Here is a 22890-nt window from a genome sequence, read left to right on the forward strand (position 1 = left end):
GCTGCAATGAAAAACTGAATCTCATTACCTTTGGATTTACATCGAATCTAATTTCAAAGATCATATTTATTTCAGAAAGGATGAAAAAGCATTTTTCACCAGGAAGAAAACAGATTGAAGTTTCAATATAGAACAATACTCATTGCATAATATAAAGGAGGCACCATTCTAAAACTTATTTTTTTCCAAAGAAAATCTCTATGAAAAAGGCAAGGATATTTCACTTATTTCAGAGATAAAAATTTATACTGTAACTATTAGTTGTTTAATTAAATGATCATTATGTATCTCTAATAGCAATACCTACTGATACTGTACATCTCACTTTTAGATGACCTATTATAAAAGCTAGAGGATATTATGCACTTTACAAAATAATTCCCCTCTCTACAAAAATATTCAGAATAGAATTTTATTTAATAATGAGTTCCCCAGTGTATTCTACCTATAATTTAATTCAATTTTCACATTTTTCTAGATACAAGAATTGCCTCAAGCAAGGTAAATTTCTTTGTCAGTTTATGTGCACATACAGTCAAAAATCAGATGAGTATGTGTAAGTCTGGACATCTCTTGAAAAGCTTATGCAATGTAATTATCTAAAGAATAGTCGATTGGTGGCCATGTTCGCCATATCCAATCTCCTCCCATGGTTCTATGGCCATATGGAGACATTCACCCAGAAGCACCCTTAGATTTCAAGCAGGGAAAACAAAGAAACAAACAAAATAGGACACTACAACAAAGACATCAGAGACATGTTATTTATCTTTGCTACAAGATGTGGAGAGAAGATTCACGATTATTGAACTACATTTCCCAAGGTAAGCAATAGTCATTCTTTCATTTAATGAATATTTACTGAGTAACAGCTCTAAGCTGGACAAAATAAGAGTATTTTGCAAGGGTATTCTCCCTGGAGAGAGAGAGAAAGGGAGTTAGAGAGAGAGAGATGAAGAAGGGGTTTGGGGGGGGGGAGGAGAAGAATCCAAGAAAAATATATTTAGAGTTCACATCATTCCACATTCCATTTTTTGAGTTTCATAATAGGTGTGTTGATCTCTTAAGGGCTCTGAGAAATCTTGCAGCACAGAAACTTATTTAATCCGACAGTTTCCAAATACAATTAATTATGCCACTCTATTATTTTCTTTTTAATAAAACTCATTAATATCCACAGGGACAAGCGTTTCCTAAAATATCAGTCATCTAAAAGTTATATGATCCTCTCCATACTCATCAACAGCCTGCCTGATTTACTACCAAATCTTCCCATGCATCTTGTGGAATGCCTAGAGTTTAGTTTTCTTTTTAAGTTCACAAATACTTCTGCCTGTAGTGACACCTACGCTTTGATCTAGGTAGCCTCCATCCCCCCAGCGTCTGGTAACAACTCCTCATTCTTGCTCTCAAAGATGGCCTTCTTTCCCATCCTGCCTCATAAGTGGTACCCAGGGTTCCAGAGGTGGAGACGTGGACCAACTCTGTCCAATCAGTGTGCTCAATCCCAGTGACTGATGCAGGGGAAAGCCCATGCCCCGAACTGGTCAAATGAGAGGAAACTCTGGAACTTCATTTTTATATCTCTTACTGATGTAGTTGCTGGGAGGATATGATTCAGCCTGTGACTCCTGGTGCCCATCTTGCTACTACATGGGAAAACAACAGCAATTATAAAGCTAACACAGAAAAGCAGAGGGAAGGAAGGTATGAGACTCGGTGAGTTGCTGCATCTTGGTTTGTGACAAAAATATTTTGGAATTTCCTTGGAACAGGTATTCTTTGATAACATTTCCCATTTGTGTCCAAAATAAATTCTTTATGTGATGAGAGAGGCCAGATCCCTCTTCTTCTCTCTATAATGGAATTTGGATGAGAACTGTGGATATAATCTACATAATTACGCTGAGCCAACTCCAAATGGTGGATAATCTCTTAAATTTTTTGTCAAGATAAATAGGATAGAAAATTGATTCACATCCCAGCCTCTGCTCTAATTTAACAGACATTGGAGACTTGTACAAGGGACAGAATATTGACAGTGTGATATAACAGCAGCCAAAAAGGGATTATTTAATAGGGGCAAAGAAACCCTCAACAGATGGTAGCTGCATTGTGATCCTATATAAAAGATGAAATTCTTCTCTGAGTCTGGGAGTCAAGTTACGGACGTTTGTTTCAAATATTTCAGCATCTCAGCAGTTGACATATGTTCATGTTACCACAGAAAGTTAAGCTTGTCATAGGTAATTTTTAAAGTTGACTCAGTTTTCTCATCTGTAAAATGGGAGACTAATAGTGTCCTCTTCATATGGGTGAGCAGTAAATAAGATAATCCACATAAATGAGTCCGGGCTCATTGTCAATACTAAATAATTGTTAGATGGTGATGGTTGTTATGATTATGGGGATGATGATAATCTTGATAATCTTGACCATCATGATGATGATGACCACATTGGTGCTGGAGGTGATTTTGAATGGATCAGAAGAGAGAGATTACTCTGATTTGGAGGAAGGGTGGCATTTCAAGTAGCTGTCAGGGAAAACACATTCCAGATAGAAGAAGCAGTAAGAAGAAAGGGGTTCAGATGTGGAGCACATCGTGGGGCATGGACGAGAAATAATTTTCCAATTTCGCTAGAGGGTAGGTGAATAAATGATTTAAGTGAGAGATAACTCTGGAGAGGGATACCGGAGGTCAAACCATGCTGTCTGTTTCCTTTATTAGGCCATGGGGTCACTGAAAGTAGTCAAGAATTCCAATGTTTTAGGAAGAACAATCTACCAGTGATGAGTAGGATGGTTTGAAATGGGAGGAACTCTAGGCAGAGTTATCAGATAGCAGATGGTTTCAAGGATAAGAGGGTGAGAAGAAAAGAGGGTTGAAACATGAGTGAAGTTTCATGAGAACCACATCAGCTCTATCATGTGAGAAAGATTCGAATTCAAACCACAGCTCAGATACCTACTGAGCCACTGGGTGACCCCAAAGGTAGGTCACTGCATTAGTTTCCTGTGGCTGCTATAACATGTCACCACCAATGTAGTAGCTGAAAATAATTACAAATTTATCATCTTATAATTCTGTATAGTGGAAATCTGACAGGCATCTCACTGGACTAAAATCAAGGCATCTGCAGGCAGCTTGCATTCTTTCCTGGAGGCTGTCGGGGGGAATTGTCTTCTAGCTCTAGAGGTTGCCAGCATTCCTTGGCTCAGAGCCCCTTCCTCCTCAGAGCCAGAAAAGCTACATCTGTCTGACATTTTTTTTTCCATTGTCACATCTCCCCTCTGAACACAGCAGGAGAAGGTTATCAGCTTTTAAGGACCCTTGTGATGACACTGGGTCCACGGGATCATCTCTCCATCTCAAGGTCCTTAACTTAGCCACATCTGCAAAGTCTTCTTTGCCATGTAAGGCAAAATACTCACAGGCTTTAGAGCTGAGGACAGGGACATCTGGGTGCTCTAATTCTGCCTGCCACAATCACTTCCCACTTGTTCATTTAGGTCATCTTGGATAGTGGGGGCACACATTCTTACTTCCTAGGGTTGACATAAAGATGATGTGAAATGCTATGTATAATGCACATAATGTGACACCTGCTCCACAGCACTAACTTAAAAAAAATGTTTTCTCAAACTTGGGTGACAGTCACACACACACAAAATAAATAAATAAATAATAATGGCTTTGGATGCCAGATGTACCGAGGAAGTAGAATTAATAGGTCTTGAAAGTGACAACTTTGGATGTGAGTACAAGAGAAGGTGGAAAGGAAGAGAAAATAGGGCAGGGTAACAGCCAAATAAGCATTCTTAAAATATCAGCTACATTTATTACGGGTTTAATCTATCTCCTTCCTCCCCACCCCCCAGGACACAGACATTCAGTTTTTCTGGGAACCACAAGAATAATTTTATAGGGACAGGAAATCATCTTCTGATGTGAGTGACATGTAGCTCTTTTTGATATAAAAGACATGATTGGGAGATTCCCAATCCCTTTTACCTTCTCCAACATCTAACAAGGCAAAGTGACATCTTCATGTTAACAATCAGAATGAACATGATGTCACATGGATAACAACACGAATGGATGCTGCATGGGCTGGTACTTGTTTCCACCCTACAAATTCGAAAACATTTTGCTTCATGATGATCCCTAACCAATCTCATCACAGGTTGACAGATTTAACTGGAGGTGAAAATGGAAACCCAACCTTGCCAATTCCACTGATTCTGTTTCAGTGTCCAAAGGGGGAGAAATTCAGTAATGTGAGTTTATAGGAAGGAAAAGGATGGTCTCAAGACAGTATATTTCTTGACTCATGCTCCTTCTAAAGTCAAGAAAAACAAACTTGAAATATCTTGGGGTTGGAAATATCTTTTTTGGTTCAACCCCTATCTCATGAGACTGTAACTGGCTAACAACAGAGGTTTATGACTACCAACCAACGAATCAATCAATGCATCTCTCCCTAGTCTGTCTTAATAATGATGCATTTTATCTTAGTATCTAATGGTTATAGTTTTGGAAGGATGATTTTTGAGTTCTTACCTGTCTTTCACTTATACACCATTTTTAAAACAAACAGGTTGATTTTCTTTAATGTTAAACTATTTGAGGCACTATCATTCTGTATTTAAAAACCTCTCCAGTTTTTTTTTAAGTATGATAACTTTTCATGTCAATTTATGTCAATGAACAGATCTGTACATGATTTTCTTTCTATATTGAATGGGTGATGTTATCACTCTATGTACACTTAAAAGCATGTGTGTTATCATTATTTCTCCACATCACAGAATTCCAATAAAACAAAATGAAATCTCTTCTTAGAGAGCAATGTTATTTAAAGTAAACTGCTGATGAATTAGTCCATGTTTTAAGCCACGGGTAATTATTAAAATCCTTATAAGCTAGAGGCTCAAATCTAAGCATTTTTATTTCAGTCATGGATAATTCCCTACAGGAAAAAAATGATATTAATAAATAAATAAAGCAAGCTTTGTTTTCAAAAGATTACCTAAAGAAGATTAACTTGTTTATCATCAATACCCCAAACTAATTTTCTATCAGCTTGCCCATATGCTCTGGGGACCAATCAACTCTTATACCTCATAGGTGCTGATTCTCAATTGATAGACAGACAGACAGACAGACACACACACACACACACACACACACACACACACTCACATTCACAAGCACCACCCAAAGGGAAGCCGCGTTCAGAGGCTAATCACTTTGCACAAGATGAAGTTTACTGCCGTCACTCAGGAGGCCTGGGCAATGAGTCTGGGAAGACGGAGAAATAAAATAGCTGGGCTCTCTGTTTATTTCCACACTGTGGGAGTTGCAGCAAGGAACCAAACACAACGTGAATGATGGACATGTCACCGAAGTCCTTCCAGAGACATTTATGACAACTGTCCCCAGCGAGTGTGTCTACATTCAGGAAGATCTCTGCTACAGAAACCCTTCCATAGAATTTATAATGGACATTGCCATGGACGGACTGAGGCGCTTTATAGGAAAGACAGGTCTCTGATAAGCATCACTTATGTAACAGTAAAAATTATTTTGCACATTAAATAAAATGTGTTTAAATGCATGTGAGGAAGTTACCATTTAAAAGGTTTTTTTTTCTTTTTGTAAAACAAAAAGTTATCCATTAACCACATCTAATACATCCCGATTTTCATATACAATAAATATGGAGAATAAGTCTTAAGAAAATTGCCTTCCTTATGTTTCAAAGTCTATTTTATCACTTCATAGATGTTATAAACATGTACAAAAACAGGAAAACAATTCAAGCCAGAGGTCCTACGACCAGTTTGTATAACAATTCCAGACACAAGCAGCCTTAGAGGATAAGTCTGGGGTCCTTCAGCTCTCTGTCAAGAATCTGCAGATAGAAGGTCTGGTAGACCTGAGTTTGAATCCCAGTGTACCCACTGCTAGTGCTTCATAAGTTACCTGGAGAAAATAATCATCCCCACCACTACAGCAGTGGGATTTAAATGAAATAATGCAGGCAAAGTGCATAGCACAGCGCAGCCCATGTAGTATGTTTGCAAAGAATATTTTTGTTAGCACGTGGCATCTGCTATTTCTAAAGCTTATGCTCAGGAGGATCATTCTGCAGTGTGGCGGAGATAAATGATAGATGATTACTGAGTCCCAGTTCATTCTGCTTTTCCCGAGCACACATTTCCCAGACTCCCTTGCAGCAAGGTTGGGCTCACGTAATTTGTTCTGGGCCATAGGTAGTAAGTGGGAGTGTCATGTGACAACTCTGAGCTGACACATAGAGAGCAGGTGTGAGCTCTCAATGCCCTCTCCTCTCCTGTTACTACAACCCGGCAAAAAAGCCACATAAGACGTAAGTATAGCTATATAATAGACACAGCCTGAATCCTGACATTTACCCTCGGAAGAGAACTGCCTTGGAGGGCAGCTGTATCTGCTGTGGGCTTTTGAGGCAAGAATGAAACTTCCAATGGATAAGCTACTGAGATATCAGGGTATGTTTGTTACTGTAGCACAAACCAGCCTATCCTGACTAATACAGATTATCACCTGACTTAATTTTATTTACTTTTATTTTATTTAATATTGGAGTATATTTGATTAACAATGTTGTGTTAGCTTCAGGTGTACAGCAAAATGATTGAGTTATACACATACATATATCTATTCTTTTTTGATTCTTTTCCCATATCGGTTATTACAGAGTATTGAATGTAGTTCCCTGTGCTATACAGTAGGTCCTTGTTGATTATCCATTCTATATATAGTAGTGTGTATATGTTAATCCCAACCTCCTAATTTATCCCTCCCCCCACCTTTCCCCTTTGGTAACCATTATCCCCTGACTTTAAACCAGGAATTCAGAGGGTGTCAATTCTAATTTGTGTTTCTATAAATGCCCCAAGTCACAGAAATGTGTTCCTTCTCTAAGTCCAATTCTTTGAGGAACCAGATATCTGCCATCCTATATGTTAACATTGCAGAGATTAGTGAACAGAGTTTAGCAGCATTTCTGTATGATGTCATATAATATTTGTGTTTACATAAGGAACATTTAAAGTCATATCATCATGAGAAGAATCTGCGTGCACATACACACACAGAGTGCAAATCACGTACATACAAATTATTCAATCAAAAACATTTCTTGGAAGATTATTTATCATTGTCGTAGGCACCCAAAACACAAGTGAGTAGCAACAGTCTGGAGAAGGTTTAGAAAGAACAGGAAATTTGCATGACCCCCAATTTACATGGGTCTCTTGATGTGTGGAAGGAAGGAAGAGAGACGGGGTTATGGGGAGAAACTGGGAAAAGGGAATGAATTGCAGCTGGATATGTGATGGGAAGCTTATACTTGGGAGTTCACTTTCCATAGAGTTTAAAAAGAAAACGCCTGTCTCTGTGCCACGCGGTGGCAGGAGAGGGAGTGGCGCTCTTTGGGGTAAGCTCTATCAACACGTGTTGTCTCCCCCTTTTGAAGAATGTGTTCACCCCTTTAGTAACTGCAAGTGTTCCCAAGATGTATATAATTTCATGGATGGGAGAACACCAATTTCACAGAACTTAAATGGCAAAACTATGTAGTGCTTAAATTATGCAAAAACAAGCTGCCTCCTAGGTACCGGGGGGCCTGAGCATGGTGGTCCTTGGACGTGCTGTCATCTGTGCGCATCAGGATGGTCCTCGGGGCTTCCCAAAGCATCAGCAGAGCAAAAGGGGAGGGACAAAGGTTCAGAATAAGCCCAGGAGAGTCTGCAAAGTTCCCATTTGGAAAGAAGCCTTCTGATTGCTGTCAAAGGCGCCCCCCTCACCCCACCCACCCCCCGCCACTATCTGGTCTGGTTGAGACCTCCCTGAGTGACAAGAACCTGGCAACTGGAGTGGCAGGTCTGGGATGGGTGGAAACCTGCCTGATTGTGTTGAAGGGAATTGTTCCTTCACATTCTCTCCGTTTAGTCCGTGAGGAAGTGGTAGCCCCACTGCTGTTGCTGCAGGGTTTAAATAAAACAATGCAGACCACGTACATAGCCCAGTGATCGGTATGTGAAACATCTTCAAAGAATCTTTTCGTTAAGATGTGGCATCTTCTATCAGAGGCCAGAGAGAACCTATTTCTCCCAAGTTGGAGTCAACCTAGTATACAGATCAGAGGAATCACTGAAAAAAATTAGGAAATATTCATATAATGGGAGAGGACACAAAACCACTAAAGTGGTGTTTCTAAGGAAAATAATATTGAGACAGGAGGTGCTTCCACGATGGAATATAAACACAACACTATATGAATGCTGTTTGTCAACAATACCGGTGGTTTGGGGAAAAACATAAGGGAAAGCATCAAATAATATAGTTGTTATTCCTGAGTGGTAAGATCAATTTACTTTCCTGTATTTTTCTATGTTTTTAAAATATTCCGCAATGAATGTATTATTTCTGTGTAATTAGCAAGTGATGTTTGGGCTTAGTTTATATTAAAAGTGTGATTTTAAAATCTGGAACTCTCCTTCCAATAAACTTAACTAAGACCCACCCATTGCCAATATAATGGCCAACAGCACCTCTTGTTTTTATTTTGTTAGTTAATAAGAAGACTAGGAATAAAGAAATTGAAGAGAATACAAAAGGAGACAGCACATATTTATTTAGAAGCCCTTTCTGTCCACGAAGGAGGCTGGGGAAGAAAAGGAAATGACAAGGGATCGAGGTCTGAATCTCCCCTGAGACTTGTTCATCATGATGAAACCTTAAGCAAGTTACCCGATGTCTCTGAGACTCAGTGTTCCTCATCTGTAAAATGGTACTCATACTACCTGACACACAGATTAATTTGAAGATCACTCTAAGTAAAAACAGAAAATGTATACAATGTACTGAAAATATACTAGCTTCTTTCACATCAAGCTTTTCTCACTCAAAGGACAAAGGAAGCAACTAGAGGAGAAATCATTGTTAAGAATTTTTTTTCTCTTTTCCTCCAGCCTTCCCATGTTTCAATTACTTTGCTGACCAGTTAATGGTAATTCATTCCAGGGGGCTAGCCATCAGGTACACATTTAAGGCGATCTTTAATTTCTTCCTCTAGGGCTCCAGATCAACTTCTAGGACACTGACAAAGAAGCCAGCCTCCCATCAGGATGGCCGTCTCCTGATCGCACCCATAGAGTCAGCTGGCTTGCTTTTCAAGGACAGAGGGGATGGCAGCCCTAGAAGTAACTGATAGCTCCATGTCTCCTTCCGAGGCAGCAGTTTCTAAGATGGCACAAGCTGATGATGTTTGCAAGACTTAAGTTCGGGGGGTGTGCCGTGGCCAGTGATTGATTGCATCTTGATATTCCCTCTCCTCTGATATTTCAACTGGGGAAAGGATGAAAACAGCTGCCCTCAACGGCTGCTCAGGAAAATTACAAAATCAAAAACTATATAGACGCGTACCTGTCTTGCTTTTTAGCTAATTAAAGCTGTGGCCCTGCTCCCAGGAGCTTTTCCTTGGTCCTGCGCTGCCATCTACTGGCCATGTTAGCCTCTGCACCAGCAGCCCACAGGTTAACAAGCATGAGACTAGTCAGGAAACATGTGCCTAGGCGGGTGTGTTTTAGAAGCAGACCTTAAAGTTGAACTATAAAAACATGCTAATAGCCCAGAAAGCCATAAGGATATTCAATTATTTTCTCTGTGCTTAAACAATCAAGTGAAATGCAAACAAGTTTTAAGTGCCCACAATGAGCTGGTAATATCTCCCCCACAATAGTAACAAGGCTGCGTGTAACCTGGAGAAAGGAAGGGGACAGGTATGAGCAGGTACCTACCACGTGACAGATGTTTGTGCCTAGGTGACCTCATTTCATCCTTACAGCCATTTCATGTAAGGGAAATTGTGACTCCCATTTTACTGAGGCTTCAAAGTTATAAAACCCATCGAGGAGCAACTTGCTATCAGTTGGCAGAAGGAGGCTTCGAATTCAGGTGTGTCTGTCCAGGAAGCTCAAACTGCTGGACATCGCCCAGCCTGGGCCTCAGCATCCCGTACTCCCATCTGTACCTAGACCCACGGGCATGGCATGCAGACCTGAGGGCTTGTGGTCCCCTTAGACTTGATGTGATCCACTTGGTCTGTGCAGTTTGCCTACATGCACACATACACACACACACACATCTGTATATACATACATATATACACAACATATATATGTATACGTGTGTATAGGTCTGTCTAAACTACATCTATCTTTTGTTTTGCTAAACCATATCTCAGCATACATGTCCTAATAAGAACAGTCTCCTACAAACCACAATTCTATTTTCACAATGGTAAGAAAAAAACACTTGAATTCAAAATTATTATCTAATATCTAGTGTCGTATCTGAATGTCTCAATGGCCATTTAGAGCCTTTCCGAAAAACAACCTCAGCATTGCAGTCGATTTTTTATGCCCTTTTTGTTTCTCTTCATCGAGAATAGGCTCCTCTCTCCTGCCTTTCTTGTTTGTTTGTTTGTTTTCATAACATGTTAACGTAAGTCTTCTGGGTAATGCAGAAGAAAAAGTAACTTTGTAGTTAATACTTTGCCATTCGATAAATACATATGAAGTTGAAGTAAAGTCTTCCGAATCACTCTCTCCTGTTCCTCTCCTAAAAACCGCTCCCTATTGATCAGAAACTGTCTTCACCCCACAGTGACTTGTTGAGGTGACTTGTTGGCCTGTGACATTTGGCTCTCACATTTCTTTTCCCTTTGGTTCCTTTCCTTTCCATTCCTTTTTTTTTTTTTTTTGAACTGTGATACTTCCCCCTTTCCTTTCTTTGATCTTTTTGCCTTTATTTTACTGTTTTGCTTGTTTGTGAAACCATGTGAAAGTCGTAGAAACTTCACCCTGAAATACTTGAGCATGAATCTATTACTCATGGAAACATTCCCCCACATCGGTGATTCTCCACCAGGGACAACCTTGTCCGTAGGGAACATTTGACAGTTTCTGGTGACATTTTTAGTTGCCGTGACTTGAGGAGAGGGGGATACTCCTCACATCTAGTGGGCGGAGACCAGGGACGCTGCTAAACACCCTACGTTGCAGCCCCACACCGGCCTCCCGACACCAAAGAGTCATATGGTCCAAAACATGAATACGGAGGAACCCTGTTCTAAATAACTACAACATCATTTTCAAACACATGAATGATAAATCATTAAATGTAATTATTATCAAATGCACGTCTAACTTTCCTTGTCCACAAAACTTAGGTCACCTAGATGCAAGCATCTATCATGTTTTTCCAGTCTTCGTAGTTCCACAAAAAGGGACAATCGGATGCAAAGCCTGGTAGCCAAGCAATGGTGACATAAACAGGCGAGATGCCTCTAGTGGCCAGCTTGGGGACCTGCAGGTGAGAGATTTTTCCTGTGCAGACAGGGCTGAGTGCTTCAGTGTCTGAGAACGCAAGCAGAAAGCACTGATTCTGTTCTGTCGTTTTGCTGTTTTTGTCTTTTTTAATCACCCTAGTCCTAGTGCACAAATGATGCATTTCTCGCACAAAAAAATCCATACTTAAGGTACAGGGGTTTCGCTATTTCCCAGGAAGAACTATGAAAGGATCCTAACATCCTTTTTTTGGGGGGGGGGGTAGAACAGACTGGATCTAGAAAATACATACGTAATAGCAAAGAGTTCTGAGTCAGGGAGAACGGGCCATCTTTTTGAGATAAGTTCAAAATTTGAAAGAAGAAAAAAAGGTTAAAAAAAAGAAAAAAGAAAGAAATTAACATCAAAACTTGTTTTTAAGGAGCATATCTTACTTTCTCCAAGCATAATCCTAGTGAATTACACAAGGGGCTCAGTAAATGTTTACTGGATTGATCTGCTAAATTGCTCACTTTATCTTCAGAACAACCTGGTTGAGTAGAAAGGGCAGCTGTATTTCCACCTTACTCATGTGAGAACTGAATTACAAAGAAAGAGGTTATGCTTATGACAACAACACTATCAGATGAAAACTGAACATTTACTCCATTGGGCTAAGATTCTATTTGTTGGTAAAATGACTTGGCTGTTTTTTTGGGGGGGGGAAACATTGTGATTATGTGTATTGTTTGTTTGTTTTTACAACTTGAATTAATGGGTTAAATTAGCCACAATTTGTTATCTTAATTTTTTCTCAACTGACTATATTTTAGGAATGGAAAATACCTGTATATGTCCCCTCTTCTGGAGACAAGGAAAACCTCACAAACTGATCACCCAACTACTTCTGCTAAATCTGGTTATACCTCGGAATCCTTCTCAACACAGTTTGCCAGGCAAAAATTACTGATTTATCTAAGTTTGCTACCAAGATGGAGATCAAAGATTTTTAAACAAGATAGGATTAAAAATAGACTTCAACTTACTCTAAGACCAGGATAGAAACCTGAAGTTTTCTATAAACTATGTTAAAAGTTCCTCAGGCCCAATTATCATGTGGCCCCATTTGCATTTATATTGTGATCTTTATATAAGTATTAATCAGTTCTATGCTCACAATGGTAGCTGAAACAATGGAAGGCACTTCATTAATGTTTTGACCAGGAAGCTTGTAAATTTGCAACATTTGTTGAATGAATAGCTTGCAAAGTTAGGTGGCTATGTTACAAAGATGAAACACAAAGATTTAAATCATAACCACAGCAGTGACCCTTGTCAAGCATTACTTTTACTACCTGCTAATGATCAATTTAAGTTTGACACTGGAAAAGTAGAATAAGAGGGAAAAATCCAAATGTTGTTATTTTAGAATAGAACGCAAGTAACAATATCCACTAGGAGGTCAAGAAAAAGCAGAGAAATGAATGATAGTAGTAGTAATAATTATAATTCTACCATTTAGTGAACACACATGCACAGTCCCATAATAAGTACTATCCTATGTCTCTTCCTTAGCAACCAGAACCCTACATGATAGGTCTCCTGTGAACCTATTTTACCAATGAGGAAACTGCAGTTCAGAGAGGTAAATTAATTTCCTTTAGACCACTTTATCAGGAAGCAGCAAAACTGGGTTTAACTCCATCACAGTCAAGAATCTAAACCTTTAATCACCGTGCCTTGCCTGTCAGGCAGAAAAAAAAAAAATACTGCTTTCGTAAACTACGTGAGATCACAAAGTAAAACTCAAAGACATATGAAAGAAAATAAACAGCTAGACATTGTGGTTTTTATGATGAAGAAAGTTCTAGTATTTGTTTAGCCTCTGTAGCATGAGTTAACAGTTAACAAACAGAACTTGAAACCAGAAAGGAAAGGAAAACATTGCATATAAAAATACTTCATCTTTTTTTTTGCTCAAAGAACACACTGGGGTCCTCCTGGCTGGTGTGGGTGGTGAGTTTGGACTCGGATGAGTCCACGCTTTGTGGAAGCATTTAAGATTTTTGAGCAAAGGAGATTCTCAAAATATGTGACTCCCTTTTCAATCCATTTGTACTTAGCTAAAAATGATAAAGAGGCCACCTCCTGAAAGGGAGGGTACCATTGTAAATGTTTGCTCATTTCAAGTGCTACATCTTACAGGTCCCTCCATGACCAAGAAGCATCACTCAGATGCTCAGTAGTTGTGGCTCACGGGCTCTAGAGCACAGGCTCAGTAGTTGAGGCACACGGGCTTAGTTGCTCCAAGGCATGTGGGATCTTCCCGGACCGGGGCTTGAACCTGTTTCCCCGGCATTAGCAGGCGGATTCCTAACCACTACGCCAGTGGAAACTGGCCAGGGAAACCGAGACCAAGAAATTAAGCAACACAGTGACGTCTGAAACAGGCATAGACAAATCTTCCCTTTGCATCACCAGGACAAGATGAGTACGTACTTCCTGAATATCAGTTCATTCACACATCAACTTCACTATTTTTGCCTTATCCATGGGTCACCTTTACAATGCTGAGGTTATTATTTTCCTTTAAATTAACTTCTGTGCTTCAATAAAATTTAAGATGCTGTTTTGTATCACTACCAAAATGGAATAGATGGAGCCAATCAGACTAAATGGGTTGAAAAGACAGCAGTGCTCCTCAGTTGTTAAGTTCTGGCTGGTATTTTTGTCTGCTGAAAGCTCTCCCTCTTTTCAAAAAAATTAGCAAGGGTTAGAGAGGTGCTGGAGACATAATAGCAACACGCAGAGATGTTCTCTTTGACGTTAGAACGACTGAAATGGACTTGCAAGGGAAATTATCTTCTCACTCTGGGCTTCAATTATATTCAATGACAAATCCATGCACCACCCAAAATGACTTCATCTGGGAAGGATGAAACGGTTGCCACACTTGTAAACACTCTATAAACCACTGATCTATCAACTTTCCTGGCTAAACTACATAACAAGCCTTATCAGCTGTTCCTGGTCAGTGATTAACTTTGTGAGCTTAAAGTGGGGGACACTTCAGCACAATTGGTCGGAGCCTCTATTCCAAGATACACAGGACTTAAAGGATGTCCGACCTCAGATCAACATACCATGTGTCTTAAAAGTGTTGTTTCCCAAAGGCACAAGATGGAGGGAAAATCTGGTATACAACCGTTTCTCCAAATGTAAACTCTTTTGTTATTGGACAATCTCTAAGAGATCTCTCAGATCCTTAGTTTCTCTCTTTTAAATGACAGGATTGGGTCATACCTAGGCTGCCCAATACAGATGCTACATGTGATTACTGAGGGCTGGAAATGAAGCTATCCCGAATCGAGATGCTCTGTGAGTGTGAAACAGACCAGATTTTGAAGACTTAGTACAAAAAAAAACAGGAATATAAACTATCTCATAAATATTGATATTGATTACATGTTACAATAATAATACCACATAGGCTAAATAAAATACATTATTCAAATTAATTTCATCTGCTCCTTTTTGCCTTTTTATTGGGACTATTGGAAAATGTAATATTTCATGTGTGCCTTGCATTCTATTTCTACTGGGTTAGTGCAGGATTAGAGGCTCAGTGTTGTTCCTTACTGATGAATCAGTCAAGTAATACATAAAAAGTCTTCCCTAAAATCGCAACAGACGATAAAAATAGGCCTTTTAATTTTACCAGGTAAAAGTCCCTGGTAGATATTTTAAAAGCTTTACCATCTCTGTTCAGTCTTCCTCTATATTAATAACCTTTATAACGATGTCAGAAGATAAATAGCACGCTGTCTTTAAAGTTAGAAAAGAGGGAAAAAAGATTTCATGGCTCATATGTCTATGGATAAAGCAATCCAACTTCGGAGCGGTCCAAACGTGTTCCCTAATCAAAGATAAACTTTTAATGAGATTTTATCTTTGATTGAAAATGTAAGTCTGTAATGAACTGCTGAGTCATTCCTCTGATTCCAGGCTTAATTTTTATTTAATTCTAGCTCCCTGACGTTTTTGATACAGAGCTCTTAATTTTTGCTGGATATTTAAAAAAAATTTTTTTTTTTTTTGGATCTTTTGATGTAGGTAGGCTTTTGGGGCAAGAAGTCCATTTTGAACTCACAGTAACAAAATAAAGACTTCCAGTCTGCATAGAAACATGCCACATAAATCTATATCTTTATATATATATATTTGTATTAATAGAGGTAACCAGCCAAGTGTTACAATAGGGCTTTAACTACTGTCAAGTGGTTGGCCGCCCTTAATTTTATGGCAGCTGGGAGTACCTGAAAATGAATGGTTTCTGGGCTTAGAGGGACCTAGGATCTAACTGTAGCCCTGCCATCTACTCACTGTGCGAGCTTGGAACATTCATTTAATATTTCTGGAATTCCACTTCATCATCTGAAACATAAATTGTCTGCTTTCTTGGTTGGGCGCGCAGATTAAATGAATCCTGCTTGTAAAGCAGTTAGCAGGTAGTCTTGTGCACAGAAAATACCGAGTAGTCAAAAAGTCGTTGTTACTCTTTAGATTCCATGCAGGAAAAACAAAAAAAGGAGTCACATCTGGAAAGTGTCCAGGCCCTTTTATCCCCAAGGGCATCAGTCCAGTTCAAGCCCTTTTCTCTGTCTCCAAGCCACCCTGTCCCCAAACCTTCCTGATCCTGCAAGCCTTCCTCAGAACTCCCAGGAACTGTAATTCTCACCTCTCGGTTCACTGTTTCTCAGGCTGCTGCAGGCTCTCTCTTCGTTTTTTCCTATCCATCATTTTTCAAGTTGCTACAAACCCCAACAGGTCCTATTTCAGCAAACCTGAAGCATGTTCATCTGGATAACTTTACCTGGCTTGAATCTGCAACCAGATCCACGTTGGCACAACACATTCAGTCCGGTATCAGATACAGTGTTGGAAACCATTCGTCCCCAACCTTTTTGGCCTCAGGGACGGGTTTTGTGAAAGACAATTTCTCCTCGGACGGGGGGATAGTTCAGGCAGTAATGTGAGCCATGGGGAGTGGTGGGGAGCGGCAGATGAAGCTTCACTCACTCACCTGCCACGCACCTCCTGCTGTGCCACCCGGTTCCCAGTGGTTGGGGACCCCTGTTGTAAACTCTAGCCCTGCTTTGCAAAAAAATGAAGACACCTCCCTAGGGCTGTCTTGGCAGTGGGCGAGTTGTCTATCTCAAGTGTTTGGATCCTTGGTACCATTTCAGTTGAGACACTCATCATAGACTATGGTGTCTTGTTTGGAGATTCTTTTCATCTGTGATATTCTAATTCTCAACAGGAATACCAGTTGTGTATCATGATCTCCACTGTTACAACTTCCAGTCACGTGACTGCTATTAGTAACCACGCATTGAATGATTATTATGGACCAGGAACTGGAGATTGGCCATTGAGACACATTATAGAGAAGGTTCACAACAACCTTAAGAAGTAGGTGCTTCTACTTTCATTTCTTTACAGAAGAGAAATCAGAGATGCAGAAAGGTTAAGGGTCACACCCAAACTCAGTCCTACGCTCCATCCTGCATGGCTTCCAATGGACCTCTTCCAGTCCTTCCATTATGACTGCATTGGTCAGGGCTCTCCAGAGAATCAGAACCAATAGGATAGGATAGGTAGGTAGGCAGGTAGATGGGTAGATAGGTAGATAGATAGATGACAGATGGATAGACAGACATATGATGTAGATAGATGGGTACTAAATATATGGATATATAAAGACTACGGAATTTTTAAATTTATTTATCTATCTATCTATCTATCTATCTGAAAAACAGAGAAGCTGCTGGTGTAAATTCCAGTCTAATGGCAGAAGATGAGATATCACAGCTCAAACAGTAAGGCACAAAGACAAATTTCTCCTTCCTCTGCTTTTTATCCTATTCAGACCCTCACTAGGTCGGGTGACGTTCACCCACACTGGAGGAAGCAATCTACTTTACTGAGTCTAAATTCAAATGCTAATCTCATCTGGAAACACCCTCATAGAACACTCAGAAATAATGTTTAATCTGGGCATTCCACGGCTAGTCAAGTTGATATATAAAGTTAACCATCACAATGACTTACTTCCTAATTCTCAGATCATAAGCTAATGAAATTATGTGCAAATATGAAAATAATTTTTTTCTCATACAAATTTTATATATAATCAGGAGCACATGCTACCTTATGGGATACGTTTTACCCAACATTACACCTATTATTATTTCATGGGCCTCCGACACAAGCACATTCATCATTTTTAATGGCCACAGAATATTCCACCATGTTCTATACTCAATGTAATAAGCCATCACCTTAAGATTGGACACTTAGGGTGTTGCCAATCTTTTGACATTGCAAATAAAAGAAGAGTGATGGCTTTTGTTTCTATTGAGTTGGAATAATTCATAGGAGTCAGATTGGGTCCAAGGAATAATCATCTGCATGGTTGTTCATGGTTTTTAAATGATTTTCACCAAATTGCAGCACAACCAGTAAAGAATATGGGGGCCAGTTTCACTGCAACCCAAGGATGGGAAAAGGTAGTATTCTTATTTTATGTTATGTGGCTAATTTAGTACGTAGAAATTAGTGTCTCACAGTGGCTTTAATGTGCATTTTCATACAGCTATCAAGGACAGGTGTTTCCCATGTGTTTGATTCTACTTATGATTTCCTTTGTGTGAACTGTCTGTTAGTTCCTTAATGGTCACTCCCAGCTTTCACAATTTCCCCACGAAAACACTCCTATCATAGGGGCAAAACTGATTTTTGTCAATTTATGAACTGATGAATTGGATCAACAGAAAAGCTCAATCTGAATAGATCAATCTAAAAACTATCTTTTTTCCTTATTGCAAGTTAGCGTGCTATTTTGAGGGGGGATACAGAGATGCACCTAAAAGTTTTCAATTACTCCTGGGACTTGATTTTCTGTGGCCCGTGGGAACTAGGTGTTTAATCGGATCAGAGGACTAAGAAAAGCTGTCAACCTCCGCGGCTGAGTCAAAGCCTGGGAGCCCGGCCCAGGATGAGGCTTTGCTTCCTGACATTTGCTCCCTTAACCCAAAGCCAGAACATCCTGAGTTTGAGACCTCTTCTGCTCTCAAGGATCTGTCTGCCAATCCATCCAGAAAACCTTTCGGTTAAAAAGAAAATAGGAAAAACCTCTGGCTGATCTGCAGATTCTGATAGCTTTTGGTTTGCAATGGCCGCAGTAAAAGATACTGCATTTGTGATGATTTTAACAAATTCTAACCTATAATGAGCCTCCTCCCCTCCCCCCCCAAAAAAGCCTTAGTTACATGATAAGAACTCCATATAAAATGTGCATTGATTTGTGTGTGTACATGTGCATATGTGTGTCTACACATGTGTGCATGTTTTCCCCACCCCATCTTTGAATTCTGTTGTTATTACATCAAGTCCCATCAAAATTTATTGCAGCCCTCTCGATGCTGAGATGGATGGCATAATCCGTGGGTTTTCTGACCTTGATGAACACGAAGAAAATTTCAGCTGAACTGTGCAAAAGTGCTGGGATAACATAAATCACATTTGGACAGGGCGTGCTTTCTATCTAAAGCGTACAGTTGCCCAACCACATATCACAAAGTGAGATAATAAAACACATCAACTCAAGAGGAAGAAATTAACTAATGTTCACACCACTCACCACAAAAAAAGATGATGACCATTTTTTTGGAGAAGAAGAGATGACAGAGCTACCCTAGAAAACTAGCTCTGCACTTAATTGTTTCCTAAATGCATTTTAATTCAGAGTTTAAAGAAAATGTGTTGCTAAAAATTACACAAAAGGATAGACTTGCTTCTTTTAAATAAATGACAAATGAAAATAATAGCTTTAATTAATGGTATTAAAATGTAAGCAGCTCAGTCCCAATTAATACATAATTGCAAAGAGATGACAAATATCATTAGTGATAAATCACACTTTTAAAATTAAGGTATCAAAATCTTAACCCTACCCATCTGAGGCTGAAGTCAGGTAAATTACCACCAAAATGTAACCAACAGAGTAGGCTTCTCAAGGGCCGAGGAAAGCGTGGTCACACGTGCCTGATAGAAAGCTCTTATACGTTGAATTGTTTTTAAGCCATGTTTGGCTTAAAAGCCATGTTTTAATTGTTTTATAGCCATGTACTATCTATAAAAATGTCTCTGCCTTGATGGACTGCAAATCCATAACATAACAAGAGAAACAGGCATGCTCAAAAATAAGACCAAGTAGTGAATGTCACAGAAGCATGAAGTGTCTGCCTTCTCTTCATCTTTGGGCTTAAACACAGAGCAGTGTTTGTTTTTCTTTAACATCTTTATTGGAGTATAATTGGTTTACAATGGTGTGTTAGTTTCTGCTTTATAACTAAGTGAATCAGCTAAACATATACATATATCCCCATATCTCCTCCCCGTTGCGTCTCCCTCCCACTCTCCCTATCCCACCCCTCTAGGTGGTCACAAAGCACTGAGCTGATCTCCCTGTGCTATGCGGCTGCTTCCCACTAGCTATCTATTTTACAACTGGTAGTGTATATATGTCCATGCCACTCTCTCACTTCGTCCCAGCTTACCCTTCCCACTCCCCGTGTCCTCATCAGTTGCCAAATTCCGGGCCGAGCACAATCTCCTCCTAGCACACATGCTGTAACTCCCACTCCTTCGCCTTTGGCAGGCATCACTAATCAATCATGTACTCTTTCTGGCAGAACCCACAACTCAGACTCCTCATCAACACAGCATTCTATGCAACCACTATCAATCAATCTGAGTTGACACCAGAGATGAAATCTGTTTGCAATCACTGGCCTATACCTTTCACTGTGCTTTCCAATCCTCTCTAAGCACCTTCACCCAGATTGATAAGTACCTGCAGGATATAGAAAACCCAACACTTTAAATTGGAGACCCGGTATTTAGTTTGCTATTTATTTACCTGGTCCTAGATGTGACTTCTCTGATTCCACCAGAGATCTAGGAAACTGAGATAAGATTAAGGAAGAGTAGGAGGAAAACAAATATAAGAATGCAACAGTAAGGCTGCTTGCCTTTATTGAAGGCACATCCTGCACCCAGCCAGGATGCTAAGTCCCCTAAGTATATTAGCTCACTGAATTCCACCGCCATCCCAGAAAGGAGCTTCTCTTATCTGCTCCATTTTAAATAGAACTTGAGCATCTGAGAGGTTAAATAACCAGGAAGTGGCCAAGCTGGGGTTCAAACCCAGGCCTTTGAGAATCCCGAGCTAAAGCTCTTAGCCACTCTGTTATACCCATGATTCTTTAGACTAGCTTCCCAGAGCCAACTTCAAGGCTGGCGGAGGGTATATCAGACAAACGGCCTGATCCACCTCGACAGCTTTTCACGGCGCTGTGTTACATCTTTGCCCGGGATACTGCTGAGTGTGCCCAGCAGCCCTCATCCTCTGTCATCTGGGTTTCCGGCCCATCAGAGGCTAATTTAACTCCACACCACATCCATTTTAGAAGCTCTTCTCGTTTTTGCATGCCTTCCCCCTCCACCACCACCTTCGGAATTTTCCTAAAATAAATGAAAGAGGAAAGTATGACTAACAGCTCATTTTCAAAGTTTAGTAAAAGGGAACGCATCAGTTAACCTGCAGATAGAATCTAAAAGGCAGGCACAGAGGCCCCTCCTGGAGTTAAGAAGCTCTTGTCTACAAAAATAACTCTCAGTCATGCGGGGAAGTGAAGAACTGACTGGTTCCATGAGTATTCTGATCATTCTGAAGAGCAGACCCCTTGAGGACCTCGAGATAATACCATAGGATAAGTCATTAGGGGAAATTAAACGCAGGGATACATCACAGAACGCCATTTGACATTAGCCCGGGCTATTTCTGTTCCGTTGAGCGCTCTGTAACGATAATTCTCATAAACAGAGCTTTCATGTACTTGTGAGCCAGGCACTGAGACTGTGGTGCCTTCGAGGTCCGTTTTTTTGTTTGTTTTCTCCTGTGCAGCAGCCTCAGAAGAAGTGGCATAGCCTCGTGGTTAAGAATCAAAGGCAGACTGCCTGGATTTGAACCGCATCCTACACGGACTACTTGGGTGATGTCAGGTATGTTAGTTAACTCCTCCTTCCCTCAGTTTCATTGTCTGTAAAACAGGGATCAATATTGTAGTATCTTAAAGGATCTTTATAAGGATTCAATCATAGAATGCACAAAAAACTGTCTGGCATATAGTTAAGTGTTCCATTCATGCTAGTTGCAATTATTATTATCCATCTTCTCTTCTGGAAAAAAATAAGTCAGGGTTTCCTTTAGGAACTTCATTCTACTTTTGGTCCATGTAAGTCATTCAGCTGGGGCCCATCCTACTTCTGATCGTGGTCAAGGCAAATGGACAGTCAGAGGACTGCTTTCCACAGCTAAGGGACTGGTGTGAAGCCAATAGGCATCCCTCAGGAATTGTGCTCAAAATTATTGGAAAAGAAGCTCTTTCTTTCCATGGTAATCTCATTTGAATTTTAAACCCGAGGACCAGTTATACCAGAAGACAGCCCAATTCTACTGTCATTGGACCCAACAACTGTCTCTTTCTTTTGTCTCTTTGAGCTGGTACCACTTGGTTTTCTCTTATGCAGTGGAAGATGTCCTGACCAACAGAGCTCACAAGAATGGTATGCAGGCTCTATCCCCACTTTACAGAGGGTGTGGCTGTGGACCAGAAAGCTACTGTGACTTTTCTAAGATCTCACAGCTAATAAAGAGCAGAACCAGGATCTGTGTGCTTCCAAAATTCTTTTCCACGACACAACACTGTCTTCTTGAGTAAATGATGTAGAAGTGAACAAAAATGCTAACCTTGAAGGGGGGCATGTTTCTCTGGATGGCAGAGAGAGTTTTTAAAACGTCATTTCTTTCAGGTAAACACAGTTCAGGTATTGGTTTTGCCTCTCAGTGTAGTTTTGCCTGAATCCCAAATATTTGGATTTGTGCTTTGGCTGATATCATTTTAAATGTCTTAACTAAGCAGACATTTTTAATGAAAAACATCTCTTTGGAATTTTATTTCTTGACATTTAAAATACATATTTTGTGCACCAACGGCATTCATGTTAGGTGTATCTCCTCGTTCTTACCAGTCAGCTTAACTGGGGTAACTGAGGATGGAGGCTGCGCTGGTCGACATGAAACTCCTCTCCCCTCAGATTTAGGGCTCTAAGTGATGGTCTGAAAGTCCTCCCCGCATAAATAGTGGAGTCAGCTTTCAGGCTCCGGAGGATTTCTTGGCAGCCACCCAACTCTGCCATTCTGGGGGGAGGCTCTTTTCCAGAGTTGATTTCCATCCCCTTCTCTCTGAGGTTCTGAACACACAATTCCAGACATTGGGATATATCATCCCTACTCCTGGCTAGTCCCCAAGTTTAAGTAAAACTGATGTTGGTGGGCTGCACATGTAGCTCTCTCTTCTGTTTCCCAGCAGACAGCAAGGG

The sequence above is a fragment of the Grampus griseus genome, assembly GCF_964374135.1.
Source record: "Grampus griseus genome assembly, chromosome: 14".
NCBI classification, from domain to species: Eukaryota; Metazoa; Chordata; class Mammalia; order Artiodactyla; family Delphinidae; genus Grampus; species Grampus griseus.